Source organism: Macrobrachium nipponense, chromosome 25 (assembly GCF_015104395.2).
Source record: "Macrobrachium nipponense isolate FS-2020 chromosome 25, ASM1510439v2, whole genome shotgun sequence".
NCBI lineage: Eukaryota > Metazoa > Arthropoda > Malacostraca > Decapoda > Palaemonidae > Macrobrachium > Macrobrachium nipponense.
Window position 1 is genome coordinate 4,125,206 of NC_087214.1, and position 21,136 is coordinate 4,146,341.

Below are 21,136 nucleotides of genomic sequence, written 5' to 3' on the forward strand. Positions count from 1 at the left end.
TAAGGTAGCGAAGGAGATTTGACTGACAATTTGCCTAGTAGTTCTGTTTTATCTTTAAAGATATTTTTCACTATGCTATTGAAGTTTTTTTATGACTTGATCAAGGGGATTTTTTAGTTTTTTATAAGTCACATCATCATCCAGTAGGGCTTGCATACGTGATATGTAGTCAGGTTTATCTAAAATTACTATACTATTTGACTTATCAGCTTTTGTAATGTGGATAGTATTGTCCTTTTTAAGATTGGTCAAACTTTTCTTATAGCGAGCAGGGAAGTTGCTTTCATGCTTAACGTTGGCAGCTCTGGAAACAATACCTTTAATCATGTCAACATGATTTTGAGGAAGATCACAATGTTTTTCAAATTTACTTAGGGATGACGTAATCATTAAAGCAGAAGGTCTACTTGTTACAAAGAAAAATAAACCATATCCAAGCGCACTCACAACATTTTCACTTATTTATGTCAGTTTCTGCTTAGTAAAGGACGTTTAACGTCGAAAGGTCTCGCAGATCCTCCTTTGTTTATTTTTCCTTCGTGGCATATATCTTTATTTATGGATTTATCACGTTCTCAACTTTCGTGATTCAGTTATACATAATGAGGGCCACGTTTACTTTCGCTTTATTCTGTTTCCCTCTTTTTTGAGATGTTGTCCATCACTAACCTTCTCCAAGTCTCTTGTGGCTGCACATTCAACCGCAGAATTCGTCTCAAGATTTCTTCTTGAAGTAAGTGGCCTTTCTGTTACAAGTTGCTCCACCTAAATCCCTTGCTGCCACTCCGTCTAAGAAGGTATGAAATCATCCAAAAAAAAAAAAAAAAAAAAAAAAAAAAAAAAAAAAACGCCTTCAATGAATTAGCAGCCATGATGTTGAAACAGCACATAGCAAGTCCGCCAAAGTAACAAAAGAAGAAGGAAAAAGGAAATTCAATGGAACTGGAAAGAAACAAGGATCTCTTTCCAATCATTCCCTCCCAGCTGATTTGGAAGGACTCGCTTGCGAACGGGGAAATTTACCGAAAAACTACGTAGGACTACAGAATCCCTGAAAAGGAAACTTGACAGAAAACTAATAAATCTTATTGATAGCAGTGATTGGACTAATTGTGCACATCAAGATTGTGTTGTTAACTTATCTAGTAAACAAATAAGTGAAAATATTGTGATTGCGCTTGGATATGGTTTATCTTTCTTTGTAACAAGTAGACCTTCTGCTTTAATGATTGCGTCATCCCTAAGTAAATTTGAAAAACATTGTGATCTTCCTCAAAATCATGTTGACATGATTAAAGGTATTGTTTACGGAGCTGCCAACGTTAAGCATGAAAGTAACTTCCCTGCTCGCTATAAGAAAAGTTTGACCGATCTTAAAAAGGACAATACTATCCACATTACAAAAGCTGATAAGTCAAATAGTATAGTAATTTTAGATAAACCTGACTACATATCACGTATGCAAGCCCTACTGGATGATGATGTGACTTATAAAAAACTAACAAAAAATCCCCTTGATCAAGTCATAAAAAACTTCAATAGCATAGTGAAAAATATCTTCAAAGATAAAACAGAACTACTAGGCAAATTGTCAGTCAAATCTCCTTCGCTAACCTCACCTTGTAGCGGTATTAGGTCAAAACGCACAAACAGAAAATAACCCTATGCGGCCTATTATCAGTACTGTTGGTTCAATTTTCATATAAACTTTCGAAATATATCACTAAGATCTTGTCCCCGTTACTTGGAACCATCTCCGATTCTCATATATATAATTCTCTAGATTTAGTTGATAAATTAAACAAAATTGCTCTTTGCCCTACTGAAAGATTCATTAGTTTTGATGTATGTTCTCTTTTTACTAAAGTCCCTATAGACTCTATTTTAGAATATCTTAGTAATGAACTAACTCAGCATGAATTACCTCTACCTATAAGTCACATTATTTCACTCACGAGTTTGTGCATTTGTGATTGTAAGTTTATATTCAATGGTGAATTTTATCAACATATATTTGGCATGGCAATGGGAAATCCTTTATCACCACTACTCTCAAACCTGTACATGGAATTCTTTGAAAAACGCTACTTACCTAATATCATTTATATTCTTGTAAAGTGGTATCATTATGTTGATGATATTTTAGCTGTTCTTCCTGTCGGTATTGATGTAAATGATTTACTCTCTAAATTAAATAACCAGGTACCATCGATTAAGTTTACTCTAGAATTAGAAAAAGACAATTGCTTCCCTTTCTTAGATGTTTTGATACATAGAGAACCATTTCAATGTAAATTCAGTATTTATAGGAAACCGACCAACAACTTAACTTATGTTCATTTCTTCTCAGGCCACCATCTTAACATAAAAATATCAATTTTTTCCTCTATGTTTTTACGAGCATTGCGCATTGTCAGTCCACAATATTTGGATCAAGAAATAGAATACATAAGAAAAATAGGGAAAGATTTATGCTATCCTTCACATATATTAGATATTTGTTATAATAAAGCCCACAAAAAATTTTATAGTGTAAGTAACACACAGAAAGAAAATTCTAAGAACATTCTCAGTTTGCCTTATTAAATTTAACCCATATTAGACTGAGTTACTTTCCCTCGGTTAGTAGGCAAAGACTGAGTTCTTTTCGAATTTCCATATTTGAAAATAAGTATTTTAATTCCGATGGAAATGAAGATCGGTGTTATAGTAATAAGAATATTAAGAATAAAAAGCCAAATTCTAAGCCATCTGAGTGTTATTCAATTTTAAATATTGTATAAATTGGCGAGAATCCGCCAAATACTGCGATATCGCTACGAATAGCGAAGTGCTTCTCAGGTCAGCTGGCTAGTTTCCTTACATCGATTTTATACTGGCCTCCCAGGTAGAAAAGCTATAATCCCTATCTAATCCATCTCGATGCCTTTTGTTTGTTGGAATCTTCTCTCTCGTACCTTTACAGTTGTAGGTCAAATACAAAACACTGTTTGTAAGTAATTCGCAATCAAGCTAATTGACCCATGAATAAGATTACTTATTTGACCATTTTATAATCCGAAGACATTCTCGGTGCCGAAGTGTATTCTAAACGCACTCACGCGGTCTATTTGTGATAGTACATATATTCTTTACTTTTTTTTTATGTCAACACTTATTTACAAACCACTTCACTGTAGGAATGATTATATATATATATATATATATATATATATATATATGTATATATATATATATATAGTATATATATATATATATATATATATATATATATATCTATATAACATATATGATCTTGGGTGATATATCATTACTGAATAGGATATACTTGAAGGTTGGGATTTATTTTTCTAATACAAAATCATTTTTGGGCAAAAAGGCTTGTGTTTTCATAGGAATAGTATTCATAATGAATAAGACTTTTCATTTTCATTTGCATGTATATATATATGTATATATATAGATATATATATATTATATATATATATATATATAGATATTATATATCTATTATGGATTACTTGGGCGGTGGATATATCATTACTGAATAGGATTTACTTGTGAAGGTTATTTATTTCTAATACAAAATCACGGGCAAAAGGCTTGTGTTTTCATAGGAATAGTATTCATAATGAATAAGACTTTTCATTTTCATTTGCATAAGTGTATATATGTATATATATATATATATATATATATATCTATATATATATACATATACATATGATCTTGGGTGATATATCATTACTGAATAGGATATACTTGAAGGTTATTATTTCTAATACAAAATCACGGGCAAAAAGGCTTGTGTTTTCATGGATAGTCATATGAATAATACTTTTCATTTTCATTGCTAATATTTCATTTATGTGTATTCTAAACGCACTCACGCGGTCTATTTGTGACAGTATTCATACATCATTTTCTATATTTTTTATGTCAACACTTATTTGCAGACCACTCAACGTAAAAATTGATATATATATATATAATATATATATATATATATATATATATTATTCTTGGGTGATATTTTATTACTGAATAGGATATACTTGGAGGTTATTTATTTATAATAGAAAATCATAGGCTTGAGGTTTCATAGGAATAGTATTTATATTGTATGCTAATACTGTAATGGCAGACAACAGTAGTAGCGAAATAACTAAATAACAAGGAATAACACGACCACGTGGACGAGAGCACACTATAAAACAACGCACCAGTATAATAAGCCACAGGTCAAGGTCAGGAAGGTAGGGCCAGGCCACCAGTGAGATTGATGATTATGATAAAGGATTTACCCACTTTGTCGTCCGGGATCGGTTCGGAAACGTCAATTATTACAGTCCTACTAGCAAATTTTCTTGTTCATTTTTCTATGTGCGTAGAAATAAAATGAATATCTTCTCATATACAAATCCCTGAAATAACCAATCCGTGTGTTGAAGGCCAAAGGATTCTTTTCATAATGTTTTGTAGCCCTTATAGGCCTAGTATTACAATGACCATGCACTGCTACTTGGATGCATTGTAGGATCTACGCTGTTTAGGACAATGAGAATAATGAGTCACTGAATAATAGAAAAAAGAAATAATTTACTATGTTATTTCTTACTTTCTGTTGGCGTACGTATTCACAGTGTTCTCATAACAATAGTTATAATTGATTTTACTCTTATATATTTCTTAGAACTGTTAAATGAATTAGTATTTAGTGTCTATCACATATTAAACTGCATTATTTTTGTTCATTGAAATAAAGAAAGCTCAGGGTCTACGATCTTTCCTTTCAACTTTTCTTGCGAAAGCTAAAGCTTCATATATATACATATATATATATATATATATATATATACTATATATATATATAAAATTTATATATATATAATATATAAGTATATATATATAGATATATATATATATATATATATATATATATATATATATATAATATATATATATATATATATATATATATATATATATATATATATACTATATATATATATAAATAAATATATATATATTATATATATATTATTATTCTATATATATATATATATATATATATATATATATATATAAAGAGAGAGAGAGAGAGAGAGAGAGAGAGAGAGAGGTGAAAGAGGGGAATGGCTAATAATATGTTTAAAGTGTTTTATATAATAATAAAGTCACATAGCTCTGCTCGCCTAGAGACAAGGGGTGGTACACTGCAAAGTTCACATGGGAGAGAAGGGTATTTGCTGAACAAGCAACTTGTCTCAGAGGTCGTTCCCCGTTTGCGAGGCATGTGCATTCGTTTGTACGCGTGTTACAGGCCTATCTGGTTCAGGGTACTTGTGGAAGAGGGGGGGGGGGGGCGCATTCTTTGTGCAAAGGAGAGACAAGCGGTTGCTCGAAGTGTCGGAGAAAACGCCCATCGAAAAGGTAGACACGTTCCTATAAAACTTAGAAAATCTGTTACCTTTTGGAAAAGAGAGAGAAGTGTGGAAATATTCTCTTTACGTAAATACTTTGAAAAGAGTGACGTGGGAGTTGTCTATATAAATATTATCTTCTTTATTACAGATGGGTCCGATTCCATGGTTGATTAGGAATGGGATTCTCTAACTGATAACTGACAAATACTAGACAATGTGACTTGTTTGGGGTTTGAGAGTGTACCTTAGTCCGGAAGGTAGAATGTTATCTTATTGGTTTTCTTTATGGGCAGATTGGGTATTTGTGCCATTATGACTTGTTAATCATTTTGTTCTTTGTTATAACCAATTGCTTTGGGAAATAAATGATATTTTTGTATATTTACTCAGTCTTAATAAGCCTCGTGACATCTTACAGACAGGGCACCGTTGGCAACAGGTAAGCGTTCCCAGTTTGTGTAGTTTAGGGAATAAAGGGGGTGTAATAGTGGTGCCAGCGGTAAAGGCTTTTTATATATTTTTCAAGCTGTAGGTACGCTCCGAAGGGACTGGTGACCAGTTAGAAATAGGGGGTTTCGGTTTTTATTTTGTATAGGAGAAGGGGTTATTAATCATGTCACAGGCAACTCAGGGTCATTATGCTGATTCGACAGAGAGAAGCTGTTCCTCAGACAGTCTTCCTCTCCCAAGCCAAGTCAGTTGATTTCTTGGGAGATTAACGGAATAAAAGGTGTTTAAAAAAGATGAGGAAAAAGGGGGGGGGAGAAAAGTTTAGTTTTCGACATATTAAAGTGTTTCGCAGTTCGCGCATGTTTGCGGTGTATGTGAATTTGGTTTACGGTCATATGAAGACGTAAGTGTATTTTCGAGTTTTTTTTTCTTTCTTATTTTTTTTTTTTTCCTCTTTTTGTTTTGTGGATTTTCTTTAACTTTTTGTTCTTGTTCATGTTCCTTGTGTTTGTGTGTGGCGAACTTGCCTGAGTGGGATTTTTTGCCAGCAAGTATCGTGCCAGAGAGAGAGAGAGAGAGAGAGACGAGAGAGAGAGAGAGAGAGAGAGAGAGAGCTAGCTAGCTCGGAAACACCTTACGTTCTTTAGTCTTTTCCCTATCCCTTTCGTTGTTAATATTAATTTTTTTTTTTATTGTCATTTTCGTGGGGTTGATTTTGTGATTGGGGATGGGGCACGCTTACCTTTTGTTATCTGTTGTTGGTTAAAATTTTTTTTTTTAAAAACTGGATTGGGTTTAATGTATATAAGTACATTGATGTTATTGAGATCGTGGGAACAGCCTTGGGAAACAAGATAAAATGGCAGATACTAAACCGACGGACGCTACTACATCACGTGACGAACATTTGCTGCGGGGGTCAGCCCGTTCAAAGGGATCGTGGATGGCGCTTTGTCACAACCTGTTAATATTTTCATAGAAGGAGTTAATAACTATTTAGCGGAAAGAATATAGTAGACGATGTAGAGGCATTCAGAGAGGGCAAAGCTTTGCTAGATTTCAATAAGGGAGACCTCAGTCATAGGTCAAGGAGTTTCCAATTTACAAAATGTCGTACCTGGACAGGACTTGCAAGCATTTTTTTGAAAACAGCATATGGCTCAAAGGAACACGGAGATATGGTGAGAGACCTTCGAGGTCTTTATAAACTACGGAAAGGCACTAATAGCCTTGTAGAACATAGTTCAAAGCTGTTTGACGCAGTGGCAGATTGGGTAGGAAAATTGAAAACATCTAAAATGGGTTACAGGGGATAATCTCCCTCTAAATAATGTTCATAAACTGATCTATTTTCCCTGCTCTTACACGAGGTACCGATGCAATAGTGGATAGCTTTGATGAAAGGTTGAAGCCTACCTCAGACGAAAGAATTACTTTATACCCAAATAGATAAACACAGGTCTAAATGTCCCACCGTAGATAGCACAATTTTTAACGGGGGACAAGCCCGAGGGATAGAGTACAGAGAGACACGGAACTTTCTCCTCATCGTCTGTGTGCAAAAGTTGAGTATAACAAAAAGATCGATCGATCAAAAGCAACAGCAGTTGCGTTGTTTCAACTGCAAAATAAACCAGGACATCCAAAGAAATTGTGTAGGGTTAAATATTGCGGAATTGTGTAAAGTACTGAGCATTATTGGCAGTCTTGTCCGTCTCAGATACGGAGAGATGCGAGGCCTGCACCGCAAGGTTCTGGTAATTATAATGTGAGAACTTCCCAGGCGGGTCAAACCAGAGGGCAAAGGGATCGGCGAAATTTTTTGGCAAGCCCGATCAACAAAAGGGTACAGTGATTGGTACATGCCATTGTGGTCTCGTGGGGGACGCCCCAGAGCCCAAGCCCATAGTCTATAGGAACAGTAGGGGATGTGGATATCCCGGTTTTAATAGACACTGGGGCGGGCATCAATAAATCTAATGGACTATAATTTGTATCAATCCATGTCTCCAATTACCCTTTGTAGCCCTCTACGGAGAACGGTGTGTGATGTGCAAGCCCATCTATTAAAACACCCTGGTTGTGTACAAATAAGGTTTGCTCTCGGTGACAGAGTGTTAACAGAACCTTTTTTTGGTAATAAAAGGAATTGCCTTAGGTAATAAAATCTTGCTGGGTCATCCTGCTTGTAGAAGACACAAGATTTCATCCATGCGGGTGCTAATGGGATAACAATCGGGAAAATGAATGACCTCATACCATATGAGGACGTGAATAGAATGGAGGACATGGAGGTTATTGAAAGAGGAGAGGTGCTCGGTGGTATTAATGGCGGTGATACGAGTGTTATGGGGAAAGGTAATGTTAAAACACACGTTGGTGATCTGGGAGATGATTACAGGAGTTCTATCAGAGTTCATAGTGGTAACAATGATACTAACAATACTGGTGATGATACTAATATGGATGTTGTTTCTGATACTAACAATGCTGGGGATAATACTGAGGGTGGTAATTTGTATGGGGCGGTGGCAAGGGAGATACTAACCACAAATATAGAGGTGTTTTGTTTTATTTGAAGATATTATGTTACTACCAGGTTCAAAGGTTATGGTAAAAGTTAAATTGAAGGAAATGAGAAAACCCACAGATGTGTGTGTTATTGAAAACAGTGAAAAGCTCAGGGGAGTTGTTAGCACGGCATCGGTGAACAGTGTATCCAAGAATTGGGGGTTACGTGGGTGGAGCTATTAAACTCGTAACTGATACAGTTAGGAGATACCAGAAAAATACATATATAGTTAGGACTTCCATGATTGGAACTGCGATAGTGGTTCTGTGGCTATCGTAGAGGGGAAACCTGAGTTTTCGGACGGTCAAAAAATACAATCAAGGGAAACAAAAATTTAGTGAACATTTGGCTAATGAGGATTATAGCGAACACGTTGAAGCGATAAGCGGGCTCTTGGCGGAATTTGGGGATACGGTAGCCTTGCAAGGTGATAAATTGGGGTTGACTAATGTGTTAGAGCATAAGGTAAATTTGGAGAGCAACACAAAACCTATTTATATTCCTGCATATCGCATACCTTTCAAAATCAGAGAACAGGTAGAGAAAGAAGTTAATAGATGGGAAGAAGAAGGAATCATTAGACCCAGTGTGTCTCCTTACAACTTTCCCTTGTTAGCGGTACCTAAGAAAGACGGTTCGGTCCGTGTATGCGTCGATTTTAGACGTTTAAATGAGAAAACGATCCCTGACCGCTACCCAGTTGCGTGCATACCAGATCTTTTTTGTCGAAATTGGGGGACATAATATTTATAGCTCAATTGATTTGGCGCAAGGTTTCTTACAGGTCCCTCTCAGCGAGAGTAGCAAGGAATATACCGCCTTTTCAGTGCCCAAGGGACACTATGAATTTACGCGAATGCCTTTCGGTTTATCGGGCAGTCCGATGACTTTTACCAGGTTGGTGAACACAGTTTTGCACGGGTTATTGGGCAAAAATGTTTTTGTGTATATGGATGACATCCTGATCGCAACGGACACGATCGCGCAACACCTGGAAGTGCTTACAGAAGTACTTAGGAGGCTTAGATTAGCGGGGTTGAAAATCAAGTTAGCCAAGTGTTCGTTCTTGAAAAAGCAGATCACATATCTGAGGTCACGTCATATCTAAGGAAGGGGTTAGAGTAAATGACGATAAAGTCCAAAGCAATAGCGAATTTTCGCATCCCCAGATCAGAGAGAGATTAAGTCATTCCTGGGTATCGCCGGTTTCTTCAGGATGTTCGTAAAAGGGTTTTCTAACATAGCATCTCCCCTAACTGATGTGTTGCGGAAAGCTTCATTTCATGGGAAGGAATTCCCAGCTGAGAGTTTTCAAAGCTTAAAGATGCGGCTATGATCCCCGGTTTTGAAGTTTCCAGATTTTGTTAAGGCAAACCTTTTACATTAGTGACTGATGCAAGCCAGGAAGGCATAGGTGCATGCCTTATGCAAAAGTTTGATGGGAAATTTCATCCTATAGCTTTTTTATATAGCAGGAAGTTTTCAGGACAAAAGGCCAGTAACGAGAAGTCCATGGCCACCATAGATAAGGAAGCCTTTGCAATAGTGTCGAGCTTAGTTCATTTTAAAATGTTACTGGTGGGGAATAAAGTAGAAGTCCTTACAGACCACAAACCGTTACTCGATCTTTTTAATAAACCCGATTTGTCTCCCAAAAGAGCTCGATGGTTTCTAACTATCAGAGATTTTGATGCAAAGCTCAAATATATAGAGGGCAAATTTAATGTTGTCGCGGACGCTTTGAGCAGGAGTTTTCATGACGCGGAAAGGTTTCCAAGTCGCGCAGGTCACTAACGAAGCCATACAATGGGATATACCCCTCATAGAGCTAAAGCAAGATGAAGACGAGGTCTTAGCAGATGCGAAAGCATTTCTGAGAGGGGAATTAGTCAAGAAACGTTATAGCTTGCCTTTTTGTTCGGGATTTGGAGGTTAGGAAGGAAATCTGTTGGTTAGGAAAATTAAATATAAGTTGAGAACCAGTGAAAGTAAAGGAGATACGACACAGATCGTAATTCCGAAAGTCCTAATTCCAGTGGTTTTAGATATAGTTCATTGCAGGTTCGGTAGTCCTCACTTGGGAATAGAAAAAACTTATGATGAGGTTCGGGCTAAATACATTTGGAAAAATATGGGTAAAAGATGTGGAAAATTTCGTAAGGAATTATGCGTGTGGCAACGCATGTAAGCCTGCTAGGACAACGTCATGCAAATTATGATCGTATCCTATACCGAGTAAACCTTTTCAGAGAATACATATGGACGTCTTAGGGAATTTTTGTGAGTCTAGATACGCGAACAAGTACTTGCTAGTGATAATAGATGAACTTACAAGGATAGTAGAAATTTTCCCATTTAAGCATAAAACGGCCGAAGAAGTAGCCATAGCATTTTTCAATGGTATCGTTTGCAGATACGGTTCACCCGAAGTTCTATTAACCGACAATGGGAGGGAATTTGTGAACAAAACCTTGGAGTGTTTAGCTGAATTCATGGGAATACAGAAAGTAACAATTATTCCATACAGACCCGAGGCTAATGGGTTGTGCGAACGAGCGAACAGGAAAGTGCTCGAAGCGCTCATGAAAAACGGTTAGGGTGGTAATGATAGAAATTGGGACAGATATATTAACGTTTGTTATACATAGCATTAACACCATGGTTAGCGATTCAATTAAAATGTCCCCTTTTGAAGCTTTGTTTGGTTATCCAGCGCTAGGCACATTTGATTTGTTAACTACGCCTCCCCAGGGGGAGGATACAGTTGAAGCGCTGATATCCACAGCGAGAGAGAGACACGCATGTCTTAGCCGTAATCTCGAGTCCACAGCCAGAGATATGGTTCAAAAGAGTATTAGTACTCATCTGATCCCAAGATCAATGTCGGTGATAAGGTATTTTTAAAATTAAAACTTAACGTGAGAAATGAGTTAAATTACAACTAGGGCCCGAAGTTTGAAGGTCCTTTTAAAGTCATTGAAGAGAAAATTGGAAATAGGTTTGTAGTTTTAAATGAACGAACAGGTCAGTCGAGGCTAACACATACCTCGAAATTGAAAAGAATTGGTTGTGGCAATTAATATATGATCGCGCAATTGCATTCATTTTTCCTTTTTTTTTCTTGTTATCTGTTTTTATAATTTGATGACAGAATGGCTTTGCAATTTTTTTTCCTTCTCCTTTGTTTCCTTCGAATGTTTTTCTCTCTTATTGTATGTAAGTCTGCGGCGTTTTGGCGTAAGATTTCGGGGTTAATATTTTTCGGCAAATGTTTGCTTTAGCTTGAAAATAACGGGATTGGTTTTTTTTTTTTTTTAGCGTGGGGTGCAGTAATTAAATAGAGGAATTATTTATGTCACCTGAGTGGTGTTATTATTAAGATGATGGTTTATGTATAATGAGATGGTTCTGGGGAGTGTGCTTACGAAGATCAGTACTAAACATTTTTTTTTGAGAATCGTGAGTTTTTAGCGTCGCGGGTCTGATTATGCTGCAATGCGAAGCACCTGACGGTTGTTCATATGTGGGTGGGTTTTCTTTTTTTTGCTGCAAGTTTGCTGTAAGGAGTCCGGTTGCGAACCTTCCCTTTGGAATTGTTGACTCGGGGATTTGCACGGTTTTCGGAGATGCCGATTATGACATTTCACGAGAACGTGTCATAATTAAGGGGATTTTTTTTTTTCTTGTCGATAGGGTTGCTGCGCTAGCAGATTCTGTAACGGTACACATTCCTTTTTGGGAAAAGATGTTGAATTATATATGTTTTGTTTTTTCTTTCTTAAAGTCGTCCGAGATGATTAAACAACTGATGGTTTTCTTTTTCTTTTCTCTTATGTGCGCTGTGTAATGGGGAGGGGAAAGTTCACTTACTATTGTTGTATTATCTTATTTTTATTTATTTTTTTTCTCTCTTCTTTTTCTTTTTCTTTTCTTACGAGATATTGTTCTGCAATGAGGGTTAAGCTCTAAATAGCATTTATCTATTAGATAGAAGATATAATTTGTCAGGGTATGTGGGTTGGGTAGAAGGGGTGTTCGGCATTATATTTTATGGAGGCTAGTTATATAAACCATAAACGGGTTTTTACTGTTAGACTTTATGAGTTCTCTTTTGATAGTGTGTTTGTCAGATATGGGATTATTTGTGAGAATTCAGAAGGTAAAGATTATTTGGTTTAGCGAGGAATTTTTCTTTTTCTAATATTTGATTAGTAGATTGAATATATTAATTAGTGACGAATTTGTGGGGTAAAAACAAGACTTTTAGTTTATTTTATGACCATGTAGACCTTTTAAATACGGACACACAATGACTTTGGAGAATTCCCAACTCTACGTGAGGATGCCAAGGGAGACGACTTCGTTCTACAGTACCAGAGATTGAGTCAAGTCTACACACGAAGGGCATTTTTGTGGACTGCCTTGGCAAGGATGAGATGTCTTCATATATTTCTGGGATAAACAGGAGTCTACAGTCTTCGATTGAGGCAGGTGCGAGTAGCACTTGCATAGAATAACGGGGTGTTGGTGACCACGTTTACTTCAGTATAAAACGTCGAATCTACAGTTTCGCGACGGGAGGGTGTTGGATACACTCACGAGGGTCGCAGACGCTGAATAATGGCGCGTGCTGAGTTGTTTCGAGTTGGGTTACGTACTCGACCTGCGTCTACAACAATTAACTCATTCTACAGGGATCCCAGCTGTTTGACAGTTCCTGCAGGATTCTTACAGACTTCTTCATGGTACTTAGTCGGCGTGTCTACAACTCGTCGATAAAGGTGTTTCACCGACACCTTCACGGAAGCCATAAGGCGGTTCGAATCCCGCCTACAGTGGATCCATTACTGTCCCGCCACTCGAAGATAGTGGTGAAGATGAACCTTTTTTTTTTCGTTGACCGCTATACTATACCAATAGTAATGATCATGTTAGGCGCTATACTGATCGCCATTTGTGTACTTGGAGTCCTTAAACTTTTATGCATTCGACGAAGCACAAGTGCTCCGGCAACGGAGGTGGCTCTAAGTCATGTGGTACATTGATACATTGGGCATTAGTTGCCGATATGGTGTGAGACGGGAGTGCTTATTTTCTTTTTTTTTTGAAGCCAGCCTCTGGGTTTTTTAATATAAGATTGTAAGACGCTTGTGTGTCTAGAGCTAGGCGGGTGCTAGCATAGGGGTAGCCAAGCTCCTATAGAGAGGTGAAAGAGGGGATGGCTAATAATAAGGGTTTTAAAGGTGGGGTTTTTTATCTAATAATAAAGTCACATAGCTCTGCTCGCCTAGAGACAGGGGTGGTACACTGCAAAGTTCACATGGGAGAGAAGGGTATTTGCTGAACAAGCAACTTGTCTCAAAGGCCGTCCGATACCCCTGTTTGCGGAGGCATGTGCATTCGTTTGTTTTACGCGTATTACAGGCCTACTGGTTTCAGGGTACTTGTGGAAGACGCATTCTTTGTGCAAAGGAGAGAACAAGCGGTTGCTCGAAGTGTTCGTGGAAGACGCATTTCTTTGTGCAAAGGAGAAAGAACAAAGCTGGATTGCTTTCGAAAGTGTCGGGAGAAAAACGCCCATTCCGAAAAGGTAAGACACGTTCTATAAAAAACTTAGAAAATCTGTTACCTTTTGGAAAAGAGAGAGAAGTGTGGAAATATTCTCTTTACGTAAATACTTTGAAAAGAGTGACGTGGGGTGTCTATATAACTATTATCTTTATTACAGATGGGTCCGATTCCATGGTTGATTAGGAATGGGATTCTCTAACTGATAACTGACAATACTAGACAATGTGACTTGTTTGGGTTTGAGAGTGTAACCTTAGTCCGGAAGGTAGAATTTGTTACTTTATTTGGTTTTCTTTATGGGCAGATTTGGGTATTTTGTGCCATTATGACTTGCTAATCATTTTGTTCTTTGTTATAACCAATTGCTTTGGGAAATAAATGATATTTTTGTATATTTACGCAGTCTTGATAAGCCTCGTGACATCTTACAGACAGGGCACCGTTGGCAACAGGTAAGAGTTCCCAGTTTGTGTAGTTTAGGGAATAAAGGGGGTGTAATATATATATATATATATATATATATATATATATATATATATATATATATTATATATATATACATATAAATATATATATATATATATATGGCCAAAAAAATCACAGCAGATGCACGTGACTTCATTAAATAAGCGAATACCACAGGAAAATATATATATATATGCATATATCTATATATTATATATTATATATAGATATATATATATATTATATATATATATATATATATATATATATTATATATTATATATATATGTGTATATATATACATATATGTATGATATATATATATGCATATGTGCGTGTCTGTGTCTGTGTGAATGTACGTGTGTGATTGAGGCAACATAGCACTATAAACTGGAAGCTAAGCCGTCTTTACCTTCAAGCAAACATATTACATGAATAAGCAAAACCTAGTTATTCATTATTCATTAGCATAAAATTTATTCTAATATTTACAAAAAAGACATCCTAATCATTTTAGGGTGAATGAATTAAGTGGAATGCCTTGTAGCATGGGATTATAGCCCATCTAAAAGTAGGGAAAGTAAGTATACCATATTTACTATAATGATAAGATTATGTATTACATATATATATCTGTGATATCTGAGGCATGGTATTACTTCGAAGTAGAAAATGTAATATTACATTGCTTGTCAACTGATAAATTTCCCATTAAATAAACAGTACACGTGTGTGTCGCAGTGAGATGTTTACAAACTGAGGTTACCCTTATAAGACTATAAGAACTCTGCCCCATCCAGATAAAATGTAATCCGCTTTCTTCGCAAGGTCACTTGCGAAAGTTAGCCGAGGTGTTTTACCTGTTAGAATGATTATAAAAAATTAACATTATGTACTGATTGTTTGCAAATAATTCATTGGCAATTTGCTTTGACTACCAAATCGACCATTGGTCCTTACAGAACTTTATGTATAAATGCCCGAAAAGTTCTCTCTCTCTCTCTCCTTATTCCTACAATAAATGTTCCAAAGTAATGAAAATAATAGTGTAATTTATACTTGTAGGATTTACACGCATAAAAAGGATATTTTTACTTGCAAACGTCGACTCCTATCAATACATAAGAATATCACGAAAATAAGAAGGAAGAAGCAAATATCTGGACTCTCATTCACCGTGAAAAGGAATTATCGATAATCCTCACCTAAGGGTAAAGCAGAGGCCTTGGTAGCGTTACCATCGTCAGGGTTTGGAGTGGAACTGTCACTGACTAACAGCACCGTCGCAAATCTCACCCTTGTCCGCCAACAATGATAGCCAGATATCAAAATATCATTATTATTCTATTATCTAGGTAAATATATTGTAGTTTTTGTGTTGTGCTGGCGTAAAATATCTTGGACTTGCATGTGGTAATGATTTCAATGCGAAAAAATCTGTTATAATGGCGGGAAAGGGCAACCGTACATATACGTGAATAGTCTTTGTGACAAAAAGTAGCCGAACGTATATATACGTGAATAGTCGAAAAAGGGTTAACGGATTTGAAAACATTAAATTATTGTTAAAAGCTTTAAATGTCAACCTTGTTTTTTCCTATAATAACACACTAAAAGGAATGTTAATAAAAACTGGCCCCAGAGAAAGCAACAACATAATATATAAAATTCCATGTATGGATTGTCCCTCATTTTATCTCGGACAGTCTAGCAAAGGCCTAGAAGTAAGGCTAAGCCAGCATAAATATTCTGAAAAAAGTGGGCAAACATCTAATGCAATATTCATTCATTTAAGTGAAAAAACCACCGAATAAATTGGGTTGGTAGTTCAGTAATTGCAAGGTCAAGAGATGTCTTTTCACGAAATCTTTTAGAATCAGCTTTAATACAACTTACTTTTCATTGTAATTTCAATGTTAGTTGTGGCCTTTTTCATTTAGACCCTTGTATTTGTAACATGTTTAAGAATGACCTCAAAGATATAATTACTGACTTAAACAAATAAAAATCAGTTGCCTTAGAGTTATCTTTGTTGTAATGTATGTCTGACATGCATAGTAAATATGTATTGTGAATTTGGTTTTGTTTACCAAGTTCTGAATAGCTGTCACCTATAATCCTGTAATTGTCTTGTCTTTGTATCTGAGATGATTGTCTTAAACCTTTAATTGCACCCATTGTTTATGCTTGTTTGGGAAGGTTTCTCATCTTCCAGGTGTGTCGGATTCTAGGTACTAATCTCTTTATAATCCCCATCTCTCAGTTATACGAATCTTCTTGTATTGTCTTTTCCCTCATTTATATCAGTTTCTGCTTAGTAAAGGACGTTTAACGTCGAAAGGTCTCGCAGATCCTCCTTTGTTTATTTTTCCTTCGTGGCATATATCTTTATTTATATATTTATATATATATGTATATATATATATATATATATATATATATTATATATTATAAATTAATATAATTATAATATATATATATAAAATGTAAATCTTAATTAATATAGTATATATATATATTAGATATATAATATATATATAATATGTATATATATTATATATATATATTATAATAGATATTATATGATATATATATATATATATATAATATACATATATAATATATATATATATATATATATATATATATAATATATTATATATATATATAATATATATATATAATATATTATATATGGGGGGGGGTATGGTATGTATATATATATATATTGTTCAAGATTTAGCTAGAAACAAGGAAGGAATAATCTTTAACCCAAGTTTAAGGTATTTATACTCATATATATATATTGTTCAAGATTTAGCTAGAAACAAGGAAAGGAATAATCTTTAACCCAAGTTTAAGGTATTTATACGAGTTGCCCCTTCCACTTTGCAGGAATTCATTCTCCTTCTTCTTTTGAAAAGCTATCCTCTTCTCCCAATGGTTCTTGGAATATCCCCTGCAGGCATATGGGGCGGAGCTATCCAGGAGAAAGCTTTAAAAGGCCTTGGATCCAGGAGAAGAGTCTCAGAGGAACACTAGACCTCAGAGAGGCAAGCTCTCTTGCCTCGACCAGACGCCGCCTCCCCACCCTCCTGGGCCTGCTTTCCATGCTTTGGGAAGCCCAAGTATCTTTTTAAAGTCCATAGTGTCCCAACTTGGAGAAGAAGACATCCTGCATCCTCATTAAAGGTACTGTATGGGAAATTCCATTTCAACCAGGGAATTGTTTAATCTTTGTCTGTATTTCATTTCATTTTCCAAGGCAACTTGTGCAGTGTTCTTCCCCCTTCACCACCTGGGCTCAATTCTGTAATTACTCCCCTGTGATACCAGTAACATCCCCCTAGTGAATTAAAGCCACAAAATAGTTTCTGCTGTGTAAATTTCCCAGTCATTTCATTTCCCCCTGAGTGGCCTTTTGATTGAGAGAAACAGTGAGTAGAGTTCGCCCCTTGTGTGCCCTGCACCTCTAATTGCAGACAAACGTTGTGCCTGGCTGTGGTAGAACTTGGAAGTCCTTCAAGCTTGCAATTTTGCTCCGTTGCACAATTTTCCTAAACACGTGGCCGGCTGCTTCCCCCCACGTGTCCTGGTAGACTGAGAGAAGTTCTCCTACCCTTGTGTTTCTTGGACCTCTGTAAATTTATGTAAATACAGTGCTTTTAAAACTAGAGTCCAGCTTTTATGTAAAAATTCCTCCATTTTCAACCTTTTTTTTTCTTGTTCAAACCCTTCGTCCTCTAGTCGAGGCTTAAATCTTCAATGTAAGTGTATTTTCTGGGAGGAGACGAGGTGGAATTTTGAATAATATATAATTCATATTCCCAAAATACATTTATAAAAAAATATCGCATAACTGATACACTGTTGGAGAAAAATAACGGACAACCCTCTTCTTAATGAGGTGCGAGTTATCCACGCTCCTTAGTCATAAAATATGCAACTTCCTGATTCTAAATGGACAGTTAAGTGGACGTCAAGCTCACAAAATTCTCTCTCTCTCTCTCTCTCTCCACCCATTCACAATCCCATCCCTCAATCATCAAAAAAGTCCCCAACCAAGGTTGTTCGTGAAAAATGACAAAAGGGTGAGGATGTTGCTATCATTGCTTAGGTAAAACATAAGCCCTCCATCTCTCAATCTGTTCAATATTATAAATAAAAAATAAGAAAATGATTAGTTTCGTATATGGACCCTTCATAAAGAATGATTCACCTCCATGAATTTTGGCAATCCTGCATCCTCTGAGGACAAGAAGGATCAGCCATTGAATGCTACCAAAACTATCAAATTGGTCCCATTGTTGAAAACTTTTCCCTTTCTTTAAAACGTCCCCTTAATATCAAGGTTCAATTTTGCAGGATTCGTGGTCTTGCTAAAAACAGTATATAGTTCTGTCTTCAAAAAACCAATCGTCATCCAAGGATTGTCACAGCACTCTATTGGTTTCTTGAGCGTACAATCTTGTTAAAAAAAAAAAAAAAAAAAAAAAAAAAAAAAAAAAAAAAAATTCTTTACATTCCTAGCACGTAGTGCCATTTATTTAGCATCAGTTGGAAACTGAAATCTTCTTTGCATTCATAGCAATGCCTTTCGTCATATAATAATATAATTATCTTTATCTTCAGTTATTTTATTTAATTTATGAAATTTAGTTGCGGGGCAGACGAGATCACTATAGTTTAACATTAAACTACTTTTTACGTTTTCTCTTCAGGTAGTAAAATTGTCATTATAGAAAATGGTAGTTAAGGGTAATGGGAATCTTACACGAATGATTTCTTTCTGTAAGAGAGAGAGAGAGAGAGAGAGAGAGAGAGAGAGAGAGAGAGAGAGAGAGAGAGAGAGAGAGAGAGAGAGATACCATCGAGACTCGAGTGTCGGAATGGCATGTAGGATTTAGGACAAAGACTATTTACTGGTACCTATGAGGCCATTCGCAGCAGGAATGGAAACTGGAAGTTTCAAACATCTAATTAACCACTGTTATTTACAGCGTATATGTCTACCCAACAATGTAGAAATCCTACTGTCATACACTCATGCAGAGAGGAGTGGTGAATAGCAGGAGCTGCTGATCATACCAACTACATTAAAGCAGTACTACGTAATGTGCTAGCTATATGAAATGGGCACTCTTCAAACTGAGGCTCTTGAAATTTATGAGACATTTGAACGTGGATATTTAGCGATCTTCTGAAGAATTGAATGCAATCTGGATAGATATGGCACTGGAATGTTCACCGAACTGTGATGCAAAATGTAGGTCTGGTCAAGCAGGATTACATAAAGGGAATAACAATGAACAAGAATGCACAAACCAGGAGGTTTAAGACTACCATTTTCAGCTGCAATATCAACTTCTATTAGGGTGATGGCACTATGCATACCCAAGATGAATTTCATTATGAAGGCAGCAGTGCAACAAAGAAAAGACAATGTAACTCACGTTATCACATTATATCAGCCATTGAGATTGGCCAAATTATTTACCCATTTGTATATGGCAAAAAGCATCTTGTCTCCATAGCTGATGGCAGTGTGGCAACAGAACAAATCAGTGATGATTTACTCGAGTTAAAAAAACATGGAAAAAAGCATTAGCTGAGTTTATGAGTATTTACTGGTAAAGTTAAGAAACCTAATTTTCACATATTCAAAGGTATAACACTGTGCAAAAAGCCAATAATACAAAAAAGGAATGCAAATGAACTTGTAAACGAGACAGTGTACTTGAAACGAATGGTGATGGAACTAGACTGAAGGAAGTTTTGAACCATGAATTGCGCAACTACCCTCCATCTATTGCCCTATCGTAATTGGCCGCCGTTACACTTAATGCACCTACGTACTACTTTAGGCGGCCCCTTGATGATGGCACCCAATAGGTACTACGGGAATTTCGACGCTATCTAAATCGTCACGACGATCTATGTGGACACTGAATAATTGCCTAAATGTAGCAGGCGACGGAGTTCTTATAACTTGTGCAATTGATTCTTCTCACGCGTTAAATTTACGAGACTTCAAAATATGTAATCTGTGCAATTGACAATGTTAATATAATGTAAAATCATTCTTGTATTATGTTAATATTAGTTAGAAAATTGTACCCTTACCCAAATATAATTGTTGATAAACCACAATTTACATTACTCTTACTAATACTTAAATCTCTAAACTATTCCCTACCAAGGTAGCTAGCTAACTGGTCTCACTCTTTTTTCACCCATCTTACCTATCAGCTAAAAAAAATCTAATGCAAATAATCACGATTAACGATAAGCTGATATATTGTAATATGGAGTCTAATATTAAAGTTTACAAGAAGGCTGACCACACGCCATTAAAATAAAATGATGCAACGAACTTATAAACCAACAAACAGTTAGATAAATATGTCAAAAACACAGTGACAGGAGCGCTCTCTCTCTCTCTCTCTCTCTCTCTATATCCTTTAGGTATAAAATGGCACCATTCATAATTGACTCCTTTAAAACGTCACTAAAGGTCTATCTTCCACTGAGGCACTGGGGAGGGGGAGGAAGGTTGGGAGTCCAACGGTCCCCTCAGAACGGTCTACTATATGTTGGTGATGGGGGTACTTCAACCGAGGCAGAGGCCAGTTGACACATGGGTAGGCGAAGA